Source organism: Mixophyes fleayi, chromosome 3 (genome assembly GCF_038048845.1).
Source record: "Mixophyes fleayi isolate aMixFle1 chromosome 3, aMixFle1.hap1, whole genome shotgun sequence".
NCBI classification, from domain to species: domain Eukaryota; kingdom Metazoa; phylum Chordata; class Amphibia; order Anura; family Limnodynastidae; genus Mixophyes; species Mixophyes fleayi.
Window position 1 is genome coordinate 170,748,485 of NC_134404.1, and position 14,991 is coordinate 170,763,475.

Below are 14,991 nucleotides of genomic sequence, written 5' to 3' on the forward strand. Positions count from 1 at the left end.
ATCCAATGCAGCGAGAGTAGACATGTCTGCAATGGTTGGCAGGTCCTTCAGTCCGGACCAGATGTTATCAGCATCCCCGCCAGTGCCTCTTTTGGGAAAACTGAGCTTTTTCCTCGCAGCCATAGATGTGGAAGAAAATGAGGGTGGAGCTGTTGGCATGTCACAGTCCTCTTCAGAGGACAATCTCCTGACCAGCAGGTCTTTGCACCGCTGTAGACTTGTGTCCGCCGGAAACAGAGACACAACATACGCTTTAAACCGAGGATCGAGCACGGTGGCCAGAATGTATTCCTCTGACTTTAAAAGAGTGACCACCCTCGGATCCTGGCAAAGCGTACGAAGGGCTACATCCACAAGAGCTACATGCTTGGTGTAATCGCAATGGCTTACCAGCTCCTCCCTCACTTTCTCCAGCTGCTTCTGCAACAGCCTGATCAGGGGAATGACCTGACTCAAGCTGGCAGTGTCGGAACTGACTTCTCGTGTGGCAAGTTCAAATGGCTGCAGAACCTTGCACAACACGGAAATCAGTCTCCACTGCGCTTGACTGAGGCGCATCCCCACTCCTTTGCCTATGTCGTAGGTGGCTGTGTAGGCCTGAATGGCCTTTTGCTGCTCCTCCATCCTCTGCAGCATATAGAGGGTGGAGTTCCAGCGCGTCACAACCTCTTGTTTGAGGTGATGGCAGGGCAGGTTCATGCTTTTTTGATGTGCCTCTAGTCTGCGGTAGGCACTGGCTGAATGCCGAAAGTGTCCAGCAATTTTGCGCGCCACCGCAAGCATCTCCTGCACACCCCTGTCACTCTTGAGGTAATGCTGCACCACCAAATTAATGGTGTGGGCAAAACATGGGACGTGCTGGAAATTGCCCATATTTAATGCCCGCACAATGTTACTGGCATTGTCTGACACCACAAATCCCCATGAGAGTCTAAGTGGGGTAAGCCACTGGGAGATAATTTCCCTCATTTTCTCTAATATGTTGTCAGCGTTGTGCCTCTTATTAAAGCCTGTAATGCACAATGTTGCCTGCCTTTGCATGAGCAGCCATTTTGTAGATGCTGCTACTGATGCAGCTGTTGCTGTTGCTGCGGAAGGGGATGCATCTACCCAGTGGGCTGTCACAGTCATATAGTCCTTCGTTTGCCCAGAACCACTTGTCCACATGTCCGTGGTTAAGTGGACAGTGGGTACAACCGCATTTTTAAGAGCACTGAGGACACTTGATCGTACTTCTCTGTACATTTTTGGTATCGCCTGCCTAGTGAAGTGGAATCTCGAGGGGATTTGGTACCGGGGACACAATACCTCCATCAACCCTCTAAATCCCACTCCACTGATGGCGGACACAGGGCGCACGTCTAACACCAACATTGCAGTTACAGCCGCAGTTATACGCTTTGCAATAGGGTGACTACTATCGTATTTTGTGGTCATGGCAAACGACTGTTGGACGGTCAATTGTTTTGTGAAAGACTTAGCGGTCTTACGACTTCCCCTCTGGGAAGATGACCGACTAACAGCAGCAACAGCAGCAGTGGCAGTAGTAGGCGTACCGCTGCAGGATTCCTCGGATGAATCCCGTATTGAGGAGGACTCAGTCTGGCTGCTGACTTGGGCTGCAGGACTGAATCTGATGGAGATTGTGGAGGAAGTTGACGAGGAGGGTGTTGCTGGTGTGTATCCAACTGGACCACGGGATTTAGGTGTCCCTGTACCGATGAGGGTCCTAGCCCCAGTTCCTGAACTAACCACTGAACTATGAAGGTTATTCAGGTGACGTATAAGGGAGGATGTTCCTAGGTGGGCAAGATCCTTACCCCTGCTTATTTGAGCTTTACATAAGCTACATATGGCCATACATTGGTTGTCTGGATTTGGATAAAAATAACTCCAGACCGAAGAGGTGCATTTTTTGGTCTTCTGACCAGGCATGACGATGGGCTTTTTCATCCCATGGACATCAGCTGTTTCCCCCCCTGGTGCCTCATTTACAATAACCACATCACCATCCTCATCATCAAGTTCCTCCACAGCGCCAGCTACATCATCAATAGCCTCCTCCCGAGCCACCTCTTCCCGTACAGTGATGGGAAGGTCAGGCTTGACAACCACCAACACCCTTGGACTCGCCTTGGGGATTTGTGATAATTTCTCTTTAGAAGGCAGAGTTGTTTGCTGTTTTGTTGCTGACAGCATAACTCTCTTCAATTTTTTGTAGGGGGGGGGAGGAGGAGGAGGGCTAAGATCCGTGGGTGAAGCTGAACCACTAGTCATGAACACGGGCCAGGGCCTAAGCCGTTCCTTGCCACTCCGTGTCGTAAATGGCATATTGGCAACTTAACGTTTCTCCTCAGATGATTTAAAGTTTCTCTTTTTGCTACTTTTTCTTAACTTGGGCTTTTTGGATTTTACATGCCCGGTACTACGAGATTGGGCATCGGGCTTGGAAGACGACGTTGATGGCATTTTATCGTCTATGTCATGACTAGTGGCAGCAGCTTCAGCATTAGGAGGAAGTGGGTCTTGATCTTTCCCTACTTTATCCTCCAAATTTTTGGTCTCCATTATATGTAGCACAAGATACTGCAGAATGTGTGAACTTGGTAATATTGCAGTACCAATGGACTTATACTGCTGGATTGGTTTTGCAAATTTGGTTATAATTATTATATATTTTTTTTTTTTTAATTTTTTATTTTTTTTTACTTTTTTTTTATTTTTAAAAAACTTGGGAATAGTGGGGAAATAACTATGCCCTTAGAAGCACAGAGCACAGGACACAGCACCACTGGACTGAACAGGACACGGCACAGGACCCAGCAGCACTACGGAACTCAGCAGGACAGAGCACAGGACACAGCACCACTGGACTGATACTGCAGAATGTGTGAACTTGGTAATATTGCAGTACCAATGGACTTATACTGCTGGATTGGTTTTGCAAATTTGGTTATAATTATTATATATTTTTTTTTTTTTTTTAATTTTTTTTTTTTTTTTACTTTTTTTTTATTTTTTAAAAACTTGGGAATAATGGGGAAATAACTATGCCCTTAGAAGCACAGAGCACAGGACACAGCACCACTGGACTGAACAGGACACGGCACAGGACCCAGCAGCACTACGGAACTCAGCAGGACAGAGCACAGGACACAGCACCACTGGACTGATACTGCAGAATGTGTAAACTTTGTAATATTGCAGTACCACTGGACTTTTACTGCTGAATGTGTGAACTTGGTAATATTGCAGTACCAATGGGCTTATACTGCAGGATTGGTTGTGCAAATTTTGTGGTAATTAAAAAAAATTAAAGTAGTTTTTGGTATTTTTTAAAAAAACTTTTTATTATTTTTTTAAACACAGGGGAATATTGGGGAAATAACTATGCCCTTAGAAGCACAGAGCACAGGACACAGCACCACTGGACTGAACAGGACACAGCACAGGACCCAGCAGCACCACTGACCTCAGAAGGACAGAGCACAGCACACAGCACCACTGGACTGATACTGCAGAACACAGCACAGCACAGCACAGCACAGCACAGCACAGAACTAAACAGCACAGAACTAAACAGCACAGAACTAAACAGCACAGAACTAAACAGCACAGAACTAAACAGCACAGAGGACCACCTAACACACCCTCCCTCTACCCTGATCAATGCCCGAGTGAAGATGGCGGCGACTAGCGGGGAATTTATAGGATCCGAGTATCGCGAGATCCGACAACGGGATTATGAGTCAGAGCCTCAGTTTCACTTTTGAATTTGGCGCCAATACCCGGATCTGTCTCGGATCCGACTCGGATCCGCAACGTTCGGGTGGGCTCGGATTTCATAAATCCGAGTGCGCTCATCCCTAGTTTTTATTAAATAAATGTTTTTAACTACAACCTAAAAGCTATACCTCTTTCTTCCATATATTTACTGAGAAACTTTGGAGAAGAAAGGAGGAGCGGAGATTAATACTCTGAAGTGCCAATTTTAAAGAATCTACATTGTAAGTAGATTGGATTGTGGGATATCCCACATCATATATCAACTTGGAATAATAATTTTGTTACCTATGGTGAAATATTGATTGAAAGCAACAATAGGATCGGATATTTTTTATATATCATTTGGACTCAGAGATACACATCATTGTATTTTACAGTGTTACACTATTGTATATATATATGTATATTCTCTGTACGGCGCTGCGGATGCCTTGTGGTGCCTTATAAATAAATATTAATAATAATAAAAAATAATAATATATTCTTTTTCTTTTCATATGGTCTGATTGTCAACGTGAAACTTGTGTATGATCATCTGAAGGGAATCGAATTTCACATCAACAACAATAAGTATATTCATTACTGTTTTTTTCAATATCTACTCAATTTTGTCTTGTTTGGGAAACTACAGCGCAAAAAAGTGATTTATACATTTTTTCTATCTGTTATTTATACTTAGGTGTCAGGTTGCAACTCACTGATTTGCAGAAGTGGTTTATGTAGCGCTGTAAGGGTATTACACACTCTATTACAAATATCTAAATAAGACAATTTCAATAAAATCATCAATGGAATATGAAATAAAAACAATATTTTGCAGTATTAAATAATAACAATATCTCATATAACTGCAGTTATAATAAAATTATGTATATGGAAAACGTATATAATAAAATTATGTATATGGAAATGTATATATATGTAAAAACCCACACACAATATACCAATCACAAATTTAAATGAGCATGTCAGTTTCTTTAAGCCACATATAGGTGTCAATCCATATTAATTGACCGATACCCAAATATGTATCTTCTAATGTCTTCATAGAAAATGTGTATTCTTTTGATACCTCATTTCAATAGGTTAGATTATAATTGGTATATCTTAATAATATATTAAATAGTAACAATAACCATTATTACAAGGTCATGTTGCTCTGACAAATTACTCTAACATGCTTCAACACAATATGGACAACAGTGAGGATAAGATAAAACTTATATTAAATTCCATCTTAATAAAACCAGATCATCTACTCTTTTTGTCTTACAGTAATGAATTAATTTCGAAATCTATGTTCATCCCCCTAGGGGCCAAAGTCCGCAATTTGAACATCCATTTCATTTCCTGCATAGTGTATCCCAGCATTTTGCAGCACACCATGGAGGTAACCCCATTGGTTTGAAATTTATGGCACTGACCCAAATTAGACCAGATTGGAGGGGGGGTGATTATATCAAAAAGTTGAACAAAGATTAAATTAAATGGATGTTCAAATTGCGGACTTTGGCCCCTAGGGGGATGAACATAGATTTCGAAATTAATTCATTAAGACAAAAAGAGTAGATGATCTGGTTTTATTAAGATGGAATTTAATATAAGTTTTATCTTATCCTCACTGTTGTCCATATTGTGTTGAAGCATGTTAGAGTTATTTGTCAGAGCAACATGACCTTGTAATAATGGTTGTTGTTACTATTTAATATATTATTAAGATATACCAATTATAATCTAACCTATTGAAATGAGGTATCAAAAGAATACACATTTTCTATGAAGACATTAGAAGATACATATTTGGGTATCGGTCAATTAATATGGATTGACACCTATATGTGGCTTAAAGAAACTGACATGCTCATTTAAATTTGCGATTGGTATATTGTGTGTGGGTTTTTACATATATATACGTTTCCATATACATAATTTTATTATATACGTTTTCCATATACATAATTTTATTATAACTGCAGTTATATGAGATATTGTTATTATTTAATACTGCAAAATATTGTTTTTATTTCATATTCCATTGATGATTTTATTGAATTGTCTTATTTAGATATTTAACAACTGTTGTAAGGCTGTATCAGTAGATGATAGGAATGCTCACAGAACTGAGTACACAAGGGGGCATATTTACTAAACTGCGGGTTTGAAAAAGTGGAGATGTTGCCTATAGTAACCAATCAGATTCTAGCTTTAATTTATATAATGCATTCTACAAAATGACAGCTAGAATCTGATTGGTTGCTATAGGCACCATCTCCACTTTTTCAAACCCGCCATTTAGTAAATCTAGCCCAAGGAGTTAATTATAGCAATTTAGGATTGGTTTTAATTAACCAACCAAATTGACACAATCAATATATAAAGCACCTTGATTATGGCATTACTCACTCTTGATAAAGTTCCCTATGGGAACGAAACGCGTAGAGGAGTACTATGAACATCGTGACCAAAACCTCAGTGTAAGTACTGATGTAATTTGTATGTCACAATAAAGTTTTTTGTATTGATCCATTGCTTTGGTCTTCCTTGGTTGCCGTGCACGCTTTGGAAAGGCACTGTCGGTGGTTGTGATTATACAGTGTCCAACGCTGGAGGATCTATTACCATATACGAACTACATTACCCAGCATTACTCACGATCCTTGGATTGGACACTGAGACCATCAGCAGCGCTCACCACCGGGAGGTTGAATTTCTATCCAGGAACACAGCTCGCCCAAACGGATGATACATCTCCACGGAACTTGGAAGACTGATTTATTGTGTGGCACAACACTGTCTTCTAGACTTTAGTCTATAACGGTACAATTTATTATCTGGTTCATGCTTCTTTCAGCTTTTATTCCACATTGAATTCAAACAATGTACTAGATCACCCCAAAGGGGTATTTGCTGCATGTTAGCAAGTGCATGGGTGTAACCAAGGTCCACCCAGTGCATGTTTTCATTGACATATGTTAATTGATATGCAGTTTGTATATGTGGAGTTATATGTTCTATTACTGAGCGCTTCAGGATTTTAATACAGGATTACTATTGGGCTCTTGGGAGAGAGTCTCTCTATGTGCTGCTTGTGATAGGGTTTGTGTTTTTACTTCTGGATTTGAGCACTTGTTCCCATTATATATATATATATATATATATATATATATATATATATATATATATATATATGCATCTGTTTTAGGATAACAGAACTACGAATAGTTTGAAGAATTCTTTCTTGTGCCCCACTGGTTCAGTTTCAATAAGAGAGTGCTCTGTCCCTGTAAGATCTGAGTGGGAAATGCTATCCTCAGGGTCTGCTCACTTTGGCTTCAATGTTTTGTGCCTTTATACCGAGTGTAATGGGGCCCCCTAGGAGTATATAGATTTTAGCAGAACTCATATTTAAGAGACAAATGGGTTCACTCAGGTTTGTAAAGGCCCCTATTTTTCATGGTGTCACTCACCGAACCTCTGCCACCAAGAGCCTTCTTTACGCACTCCCTGGAAAGCTGTCTCTTCTCTCTATAGGTGTTCAGGGCCACAGGACTCCATCTCACCCAAATGGATCCAAGGACCCTGTGATTCAACCCACTACAGATTCTGGTCGGGGCAGCCTCCCGGGGAGGGTCAGGCGGGTCTTTGGCCGCCAAGCTCCGATGATAGAGTGTGGGAAGGCAAGGAGTGCTCCCCTGTAGCCGGTGCCATAAATATTGGTTCTGTCAGGGTGCTTTGGAGATATCCTAGGTTCTTTGAGTAAGGGTATTGTGAAGATACCGGGTTTATCTGGCCCAATGCTACCCACTTCACGCTGGCTGGCCACCCACGGGTGCCTTCCTATGCCAGGGAAATCTACCCAGTACCTTCTAGGATTCGTATAATCACTCAGGCAAATGCAGTTATAAAAATACAACAGTATATTTATTGTCATTCAAACAACACTAGAATATTATGTAAACACAGTAAATAAATGCCAGGCAGGTTTACCACATCATCTATCCCTTACCCCACTAGCTTAAGGAGTTATAGTCACCTGGCTGTCCAGACTTCACGACCCATGGATCTCTCTCAGCTGCATATATAGAGTATTAGAGAATGACAGCTCAAAAACTAGATCTTGCAGTATTCATGAAATCCCAGAATGAACACCCACCCCACCCCCCCCCCCCCCCCCTGAAGTGGCTCCTTATATCTCAGGTCTAATTTCCACAGTCTTTCCCCTCCCTGGGCAAACCACTGGGTCTATTCTTCTTAATCATTGGGCAGTGCTGGGATAGCGGGGGGATAGCGGGGGATTGGACAGGGGAGTGAAGATGAGCTGTCCCTCCACAGAACCTCCCCTGTTAGATGGCCTGTCTGGACTAGCCTGGTGAGAACAATGGACACTAATTAGTTCTCCCACTCTAGCATCTTGCAACCAGATCTCTACCTATAACCCCCCTGGCTTCACTTTAAAGACAATGAATAACCTTACTGTAAGTCATCAATATACAATACACAATATACATATTTACACTGAGCTACAGTGTCCCCTTAGCCACATGTAATTGGACAATGCAGTTGTAGTCTGGTGAACTGGGGAACAAAAGCAAGGGCTATAAAAAGTACTTGCTATAATTCACATTATGTAAGAAACGAGAAACAGAATAGTCACAGGGTTATCACACTCATTTCATCACATATACCTCCCCCACTTTTTTAGCCCTTGTTCCCCAGTGGCTCCCATGCCCCAAGTAAACCTTTCTCCCCCCAAGTCCAAAGTCTCTGGCCTGCTGTGGTTTCTCCTGGATCTGATGGTAAGGTAGACAGCAGTACACAGTTCCTTAATCTTCCACCAGGGTCCCATGGCTGCGGGCATATCATCCCACCCAGCTGGAGTGGGGGTTTATGCTGCCCTGTTTCATAAGATAAGGCAACAATAAAACTGGGCCACTCCTGTGCACACATCCATGGTAGGAGAGCTGTAGTCCACCCTTAATTGCCCAACTGCAAATAGTCCCTTGGCCTGTCCTCTGTTTCTGAAGACTAAGCTCCCCTCCCCCACATATACGCGTGAAAACTGCCAAGTGGCAGGCAAACTTTCTGGCTCCTTGTACGTTTCTTCCTGGCAAAGATCCAATCCCACCTCCCCCAAACATTCAAAGGACAACTGCCCAGTGGCAGGCAAACGTGGGGGCTCCATTAATTCTTTGCTGATGGGGAATCTTCTGCCCCCCTCCCAAACCACTTGTGGGTGCCCCTGTATGTATGTTGGTGTGCATCTCCTCTTCTTCGCTACCACATCCAACTGTTGGACTACTTCCCTCGCCTCTGGCGCATCGGGGTAGTGTGAATTCTCATTGGACACAAACTTGTCCTCCTGGCAGCAAAACAGAGTGGATGGTCCAGTGCAGGCCTCTGGTATTGTGTCCTGAATTCCCAGATTTGGAGCTGGAGTGCGACGCTTCAAAGCTTGTGGGGCTGGTAAATCATGCTGTGCTGGTGCCCTCTCAGACACCCGCTCAGTCAACATCTCCTCATCTGCCAATTCTGCGTAGGGAAAGGTATAATAGTAGTTTTCCCAGGGCCCCATGCTAGTGGCCTCTGACATGACAATTCCTTTATCCTCTCCCATTAATTCTGTCATACAGTCTGTAATCATGATTTCTGCTGAGATCATATGTTGAGCAAGTTTATGATTCTCTTCTGCCACAATTGGGTACAGCTGTACATCACTGGAGAGCACACATGCGGTATCCTGCGTTACTTCATTAAACAAAACATTTTCAGGCACAACAAGGGTGGATAACTGGTCTTTTCTGTAATTGTGTTCTAACTCAGACACAGTCTCAGGTACCAATAACACTGGCAAATTTTCAGAAGATGCTACTACATGGTACTTACTTGGTAGCTCTTTTCCATCCAAGTCACCAAATGGAAGGATTTCTCATAATCCTTTCTGAGTAGTCAGAGGTACAACATCCTCACCAATCAGTTCTTCTCCAGTCTCCCCCAAGATAGTAGCTTAGGCAACTGTGTATAATCCACTGGGATGGACCTCCCCCTGATTAACAGACTGAATAGCCATTTTTTTAGAGTGTGACAAAAGATATTGCAATTGGTATTTTTCAGTATTCACTCGATAACACTGATCCAGCCACATTTCAGTGTCAGTAAGTCCTTGTCGGCAAACCTCATCCTCTGCTTCTTCAAAACTCTGTTGCAGACATTGCATTTGTTCCCAGAGAAGTATATGGGGACCTAAAGTTAGCATCCATTTCCTATAAACACTAAATGCATTGATGGGATTCTCCTGATCTTTTAACAGACTTTTGAGGATATCTCTGTGTGTGCAGTACAGGTAAGGTACACCCCGGATCTTGCATTCCGCTATCAGCTCCTCCATACTCATTGTCTCTAGTGGATCTGTAGAATCTGCTAATGGGACCGATTCTATCATCATCATCATCACCATTTATTTATATAGCGCCACTATTTCCACAGCGCTGTACAGAGAACTCACTCACATCAGTCCCTGCCTCATTGGAGCTTACAGTCTAAATTCCCTAACATATACACACAGACAGAGAGAGAGAGAGAGAGAGAGAGACACTAGGGTAAATTTTGATAGCAGCCAATTAACCTACTAGTATGTTGTCACCAGCCGGGGTATCGGGCAGCTCACCCGACCCCCGGCAAACTTACCTGCCTCCGGAGGTCCGCTCCGTCCCGGGCGCCGCCATCTTGGATTCTTATCCAATTCTTATCTTATTGCAATTTATAAAATCTATGCCTGTCCTCCTATTGGCCAGGCAATCCTGGCGCCAAATATAAAAGGCACTTCCTCCAAACTAGAGATGAGCGGGCTCGGATATCTGAAATCCGAGCCCGCCCGAACGTTGCCGATCCGAGCCGGATCCGAGACAGATCCGGGTATTCCCGCCAATTGCAAAACTGAAACCGAGGCTCTGAGTCATAATCCCGCTGTCGGATCTCGCGATACTCGGATCCTATAAATTCCCCGCTAGTCGCCGCCATCCTCACTCGGGCATTGATCAGGGTAGATGGAGGATGTGTTAGGTGGTCCTCTGTCCTGCTATATCTCGTGCTGTGCTGTGCTGGGGAAATAACAATGCCCTTAGAAGGACACAGCCCAGCCCAGCCCAGCACAGCACGAAAAATTTTAAAAAAGTTATAAAAAAAAGAAATAAAAAAAAAATATCCAAAAACAATCCTGCAGTATAAGTCCATTGGTACTGCAATATTACAAAGTTCACTGATTCTGCAGAATAGACTGGGAATTAGTGGAAATGATTGTTATTGAATGTTATTGAGGTTAATAATAGCGTAGGAGTGAAAATAAACCAAAAAACTTGATTTTAACACTTTTTATGTTTTTTTCAAAATAAATCCGAATCCAAAACCTTAAATCCGAACCAAAACCTTTCGTCAGGTGTTTTGCGAAACAAATCCAAACCCAAAACCTCAAGCAAATCCGAATCCAAAACACAAAACACGAGACACCAAAAGTGGCCGGTGCACATCCCTACTCCAAACCTTTTGGGTACCTTAGACGTGGCTACTCTAATCTACTAGTCTGCAAAGCTGACACTCCATTCAGGTACCAACTATCTGTACTACTCCTCTGCAAAGCTGACACTCTACTCACGTACCTGCTACTATCTCGTCTGCAAAGCTGACACACCATCCAGGTACCAACTATCTGTACTATCTCGTCTGCAAAGCTGACACTCCATTCAGGTACCAACTATCTGTACTACTCGTCTGCAAAGCTGACACTCTACTCACGTACCTGCTACTATCTCGTCTGCAAAGCTGACACTCCATTCAGGTACCAACTATCTGTACTACTCGTCTGCAAAGCTGACACTCTACTCACGTACCTGCTACTATCTTGTCTGCAAAGCTGACACTCCATTCAGGTACCAACTATCTGTACTACTCGTCTGCAAAGCTGACACTCTACTCACGTACCTGCTACTATCTCGTCTGCAAAGCTGACACTCCATTCAGGTACCAACCATCTATTCTACTAGTCTGCTAAGCTGACACTCTACTTACGTACCTGCTACTATACTCGTTGGCAAGGCTGACATTCTATTCTAATACCTGTTATCCTACCTGCTGGGTTCCAAACTTCCCAAGAGGGCCTCGTGCAGTACTCTAGCAGGGGCCGCGACCTGCGAGCAAGACGCAGCTAAGACCATACTGCCTTGCGGCTGTTCCTGGTGAACACCGTCTGCTCGTTAGACTCCGCGCCCTGTTGGTGTAGCGCTAAACTGTGCAGACCCTAGGATTCACATTGTAAAGACCTGCTATCGATTGAGACCATGACATATGTTTTTGGAGTGTGGGAGGAAACCGGAGCACCCGGAGGAAACCCACGCAGGGAGAACATACAAACTCCACACAGATAAGGCCATGGTTGGGAATTGACCTCATGACCCCAGCGCAGAAGTGCTAACCACTGAGCCACCGTGCATGTCCCTGTGCTGTAACAGTCCATTTCCATCTTGTTTGTACTGCTGAATATTGTTGTAACTGGATTTTCCCTTGGCCAGATTCTGCATAGTATAAATAACTTCATGTGTAAATTCATCCCATTCTGGTTCATCCTGAAAATTACAGGCACTTGCTTCCTCTTTCAACATTATGAACACATCCAACGGGTTCTCAAATTTATCCTGTAGACTGGCTCCTTCCCACATAATAATCTTTGGGCACTCCTGATCCCAATAATCCAAAATGTGCTGCATTGTGGTGGGGTGGTGCAACACATCCATATCCCCATCCTACAGACACTGCCACAGTCCTTCATCCCAGTACACCTTTCTCTTGGTTGCACTTGCTTCCTCCCTTCCTCCCTTCCTTTGGGAACTTTTTCAACACTGGGCTGTGATCTGCTCTCTTGTTCCTAGAGCTCACACCCATTTTTCTTCCAGGGATCACCTCACTGTAATTTTCCCTCTTTAAGACACGGTTCCATCTTCCGATCTCCTCTGGCGGGGTGCGCCTCCCCTTATCAAATCGTCACTTAGACGGCATCTTCCCTCGCCTACAGCCCACAACACTTTTCGTGACACTTTCTACCTTAAAGCCTTTAGGAGTAAGTTCAGGATAATGTGGTAACTGGTTTCTAGTGCTAACTGCTTTGCAGAGCCCTGGAATGTATCACGATACAGTTCCCCTGCAGCTCTACCCAGAGAGGACCTGGGACTGAGTGACCCCACTGCTTGCCACCAAAAATGTGAAGATACCTGGCTTATCTGGCCCAATGCTACCCACTTTACGCTGGCTGGCCACCCACGGGTGCCTTCCTATGCCAGGGAAGTCTACCCAGTGCCTTCTAGGATTCGTATAATCACTCAGGCAAATGCAGTTATAAAAATACAACAGTATATTTATTGTCATTCAAACAACACTAGAATATTATGTAAACACAGTAAATAGATGCCAGGCAGGTTTACCACATCATCTATCCCTTACCCCACTAGCTTAAGGAGTTATAGTCACCTGCATATATAGACTAGTAGAGAACGACAACTCAAAGACTAGATCTTGCAGTATTCATGAATGAAATCCCAGAATGAACACCCCCCCCCCCCTGAAGTGGCTCCTTATATCTCAGGTCTAATTTCCACAGTCTTTCCCCTCCCTGGGCAAACCCCTGGGTCTATTCTTCTTAATCATTGGGCAGTGCTGGGATAGTGGGGGGATAGCGGGGGGTTGGACAGGGGAGTGAAGATGAGCTGTCCCTCCACAGAACCTCCCCTGTTAGATGGCCTGTCTGGACTAGCCTGGTGAGAACAATGGACACTAATTAGTTCTCCCACTCCAGCATCTTGCAACCATATCTCTACCCATAACCCCCCTGGCTTCACTTTAAAGACAATGAATAACCTTACTGCAAGTCATCACTATACAATACACAATATACATATTTACACTGAGCTACAGGGTCCCCTTAGCCACATGTAATTGGACAATGCAGTTGTAGTCTGGTGAGCTGGGGAACAAAAGCAAGGGCTATAAAAATAATTTGCTATAATCCACATTATGTAAGAAACGAGAAACAGAATGGTTACAGGGTTATCACACTTGTTTCGTCACAGGTATAAGTCTACATGCCCTAGGTAAAGTTAGTATGCAGATAGTAATATTATTTTCAAGATTCTTTTTTTATTCAGTTATTCAAGGGAACATGTATCAGCAATTCTTAAATTTATTTCTTGAAATAAATAGCTAAGATTTTAACATTTTGTTATGCTTTTGCAATTGGATGTCCCTACAACTGCTCTTAATGCTGTGTTTACTAGTTATACTATGTCCAGAAATACTCATGTAGCAAGTTAAGTTTCTCACCTCCATATGTCACTTATGCATAGTTTTCTTTTGCATGAAAAGTTCAATAAATTGAACTGCTGCCTATAAACAAATGCTAATTCTCTGTGTATAAATTCTTTCTTACAAAATATCATTATTTCAATGCTATTACTCCATTACATGACACCAATAGTAAGGATAACATTATAGTTATGAACCCACCTGGCATCATTTAAGAATCATAAACATAAAATACATGCATACATGGTTAACACACTACAATACAAACATTATTGAACACAGTTTGTATAAGAAAGGGAGGATTCCAGCAGACTAAACCGAAGTTTTCAAATTCCTGACGTTACTATCTCGTCACAACCAACATTTAAAGGACTACTACTCTTTTCATTACATCTACGTCCATCTGTAGAGTAACAGTGTATTTATATAGTATCCTGAATCTCCTGTTATCTCACACTTAGAATACATAGGACCTGATTCATTAAGGAAAGTAAAACAAAACAAAACAAGTAACTCTGAGCCTTGGCAAAACCATGTTGTATTGGAGGGGCAGGTAAATTTAAAATGTGATGACAGATTTATAATAGGAGTAGGGCATGTTCTAGATCAACTTTTAATGTCAGTGTAAAAATAACGCTATCAAGTATTTATGTCCTACTAAAAAAACAGGCAATATTTTCCTTTTGTGCAAAATAATAAACTCATTTGCACCCCTTGCATTGCAACATGGTTTTGCCAAGATTCAAAGCTACTCATTTTTTTGCTTTACATTCTTAATGACTTTTCTCACATCAGACAAATATAGACACTCACCCATATTATTATTGTTTTATGCATTTTCTAGAGATTCTAAAAACATAG

The 14,991-nt window shown here is 42.6% G+C and overlaps 1 protein-coding gene across 1 annotated transcript in view; it reads right to left on the reverse strand.

Annotated features, from left to right (window-relative positions):
• The window catches only part of GABRR1 (gamma-aminobutyric acid type A receptor subunit rho1), a 188,848-nt gene that overhangs the window by 171,523 nt on the left and 2,334 nt on the right, over positions 1–14,991 (reverse strand). The window lies entirely within an intron of this gene.